Genomic DNA, 3365 nt, shown 5'->3' with positions numbered 1-3365 from the left:
CCCCAAGCTCCTGGGGGCCTGGGGCCCCTGGAGCGGGCTCATCAGCCAGGTTCTGGGCAGTGGGGAGGAATTTGTCATGCCCCTTGTGGTCGTCGACAAGTGGCAACACCAGATCCTGCAGTTCCAGCAGCTTCACCTGAAGGGGGGGTGCTCAGCTGCCATAACTGAGCCGGCACCAGTGCCAATGCCCACCCCCGCCCCCATAGAGATATTCCACGCCCTCTACCTTCATCTCCTCCTCCTTCTGGGCCAGCCTGATGATGTCCTCCTCCTGGTGCCGTGTGTTTGGCACTGCCCCATGGCTCTCATATATGGTGATGTATTCTCCTGCAAAAGGACAGGGCTCAGATGCTGGGGCCCCTGCGACGGCCCCGCAGCTCCCCATGCCGTGCCCTGGCCTCCTGCTTACTCATGCCCTCTCTTGCTCCAGAGAGCTGGATGAATCCAAGCTCTAGTTTTTCCACCTGCTGCTTCCCGTCCGCCTTCTCCTTCGGGAGGTTCATAAAGCCACTCTGGAGCCAAAATAATGGGGTCACATCTCGGGAGTGACCTGTCGTTCCCCGTCCCCACTTTTCTTGGCCCATGCCAGGACTCGCTCACCTTCAGCTTCTCCATGGCCCCCTGCAGGGCCCGGTAGGTCTCCCCACACACAAACTCACCCCCAGTCCCTGGGGCCTGGGCCTCAGCCTCTGGCTCCTTCCAGACTGAGGCCACCAGGTGAGCCAGGTGCAGGAAACACAGCCTTTGCACCTTCTGCTGCCCACATAGCCGTGCCTGCTCCTCCTGGGCAGTGGCTCCAGTGGAGTTGAAAAATGCCACATGAAGGCAAGAGCTGAGTATTGTTGTAGGGGCATACACAGAACAAATGGGGCAGGGAGGTGGAGCACAGCCCCTTCCCTTGGGGCCTCAGAGAGGGCACCGGTGAAATGGTGTCTGACCACTGGCTCCCAGAAGGGGTGAAGGTCCAGAGAAATCAGAAGGTGGGGAAACCAAGAGCATAAGGGGGTCTGGGAGGGACCACAGAGGAAGGTGGCAAAGTGGGGCAGGGACAGTCAGACTCACCATGGCCTCCTGGCTCTCCCGGTCCTTTGGGATGCTTGGCATGAGCTGAAGCGCCTCCTCCTCCTCACCGTCCAGATGTCCTCCTCCATCTCCTGTGGGGAGGTGGCCAGAGGGGTCCTCAGACAACCCAACTAGGGAGGTACTGCAAGCCCACCTCTCCCCACCCTCACTGTGTAACCCTGAGCCAGGCCCTCCCCAGAGGGGAATGAGCTGCTGTTCTTTATTTTTCCTTTTAAGAACCAAGATCTTGCTATATTGCCCAGGCACAGTCCCACTACCGGTCGGTGCGGGAGTTCTGAACTGTTCCCTTTCTTATCTGGGCCAGTTCACTCATCCTTAGGCAACCCGGTGGCCCCCTGATCCCAGTAGGTCATCATATCCATGCTGAGCTTAGTACAGACACCCGGTTGGCATAATGACCAGCTCTTCTAAAGGTCTCTTCCAACCCTTCAATCTTATGCTGCTGACAGTCCCCCCTACTTCCTGGGGCTCTCTCCTCTTCCCGAGTGGTCTCCTGTACCTTCTCCTGGGATAGCCATGAGGCTCAACTGGGCCTCTAGCTGTTGATTCTGCTGGCTGGCTGCTTCTAGGTGCTCTGAAGGGAAGGGAAAACGAGTGAGAAGGCACCGAAGTTGCCAGGTCGTCTCCCTCGGGGCCCTGTCCTCAGCAACTCCAGCTCCTAGGTCTCCTGCAGGTTTGGCAGGCCATCTCAGCCACCACTTTGCCCTGAGTTTCCTGCTGCTGCAGTGGGTCCATGAGCTGGGTCTGCAGCAGTAACTCCCTGTGCAGCGCCTCCTTCTCAGAGGTCAGCTGCTGATAGGTGGCCATGTACTGCTGCGGGCGACACAGGTACTACTCTCACTGCTGCTGCAGACTCGGAGAATCTTGGCTCTTCAGCTCCAGTTGCAGGAAGGCTCTGGGCATGAGGGCACGTGGTGGCTGGCTTCCTGATTCTGGGCCCATTAATAGGGTAGTGAGGGCACTGTGGGGCTCTGTCACTTGCCTGGGCCCCTGGCCGCTTGCTCCAGGCCTAAGAAATTTCCTCCCTTGCCTAGAACCCCATGCCTCCTTCCCCAGCCTCAAATATCATTTGGGTCCTTCTTCCCACCATTTCAACTGTAGGCCACAGACTGGTAGAAAAGCAGAGGGAGCCAACCACCATCTGCTAAGTGTGCTACAAGCCTAATGCTTTCCATGTGTTCTCTCATTTAATCCTCAGCACCTCTGCAAGGAAAATGCTAACTTCCTTTTGAAGTTAAAGAAACAGAGACTTAGAGACAAAAAGTAGTTGAATGGTGACCAGAGAAACCAAGGCTGGAATCCAGTTTGAATCCAAGGAGGGTTTTTTGTGTTGTTTTGTTTTGAGACAGTGTCACTCTGTGGCTGAGGTGGAGTGCAGTGGTGCAATCTTAGCTCACTGCAACCTCCACCTCCCACGCTCAAGTGATTCTCATGCCTCGGCCTCCTGAGTAGCTGGGATTACAGGCATGTGCCACCACGCCTGCCTAACTTTTTGTTGTTGTAATTTTAGTAGAGATGAGGTTTCGCCATGTTGGCCAGGCTGTTCTCAGACTCCTGACCTCAAGTGTTTCTGCTGCCTCAGCCTCCCAAAGTGCTGGGATTACAGGCATGAGCTACCACCCCGGGCATAAGGAACCTCTTATACCAGTCTCTTCCCCTATAAATGGGGGGCTCCATGCCTCTAGCTGGGATGATGATGTCCAGACCTGGGAGGAGCCCAGGGCTACCCACCTCTAAAAGTCAGAGGGCAGGAAGCAAGAAACAGATATAGGGCTGCTCTGGAGGGGGCTGGGGTCACCTTCCCTCCAGCTAGAGCTGCCTTTGGCCTGGGACCTCCCCTCCCCAGAGGCTGGTGCCCGCCTCCCAGCCCATCTTGGATGGGGCAGAGGTTACCGTCTCCTTCACCTCACTCAGTTCCTCCTGCAGCTCCTTTACTTGCTGCTCCAACTGCAGTGTGCTCTTGTTCTCGTTGTTCTGGACAGAGAGAAGCAATCAGTGGCCAGCCACTGCAGCTGGAGAACCCTGAACTTGGTGTCTGTCTCCCATGTCACCGGGAAGGGTGGAGGCAGGTTAGAAAAATCACCCCCTCTCCCCACAGCCATCAGAGCAGGGCCTGATGAGCTCTGGCTCACAGGTGCCTTTAGAAGTACTATGTCATGTGAGGGTTACACTGCCCCATTTTACAGGTGGGGAAACAAGGGCATGGAGGGCTAGGGATGAAGCTGCACTGTGGCTCGGCCAGCTGCTTGTTGAGCTTTTGGTTCTGGGAGAGTGTGAGCCTC

General features: G+C 56.6%; 1 pseudogene; it reads right to left on the bottom strand.

The window, feature by feature from the left end:
* Nucleotides 1-151: 151 nt before the first annotated feature.
* Nucleotides 152-3057, bottom strand: LOC113221896 (annotated as a pseudogene).
* Nucleotides 3058-3365: the final 308 nt, after the last annotated feature.

This window comes from Piliocolobus tephrosceles, unplaced genomic scaffold, assembly GCF_002776525.5.
Source record: "Piliocolobus tephrosceles isolate RC106 unplaced genomic scaffold, ASM277652v3 unscaffolded_28206, whole genome shotgun sequence".
NCBI classification, from domain to species: domain Eukaryota; kingdom Metazoa; phylum Chordata; class Mammalia; order Primates; family Cercopithecidae; genus Piliocolobus; species Piliocolobus tephrosceles.
The sequence above is the reverse complement of the archived record's forward strand: the minus strand, read 5'-3'. Positions and strand labels throughout refer to the sequence as shown.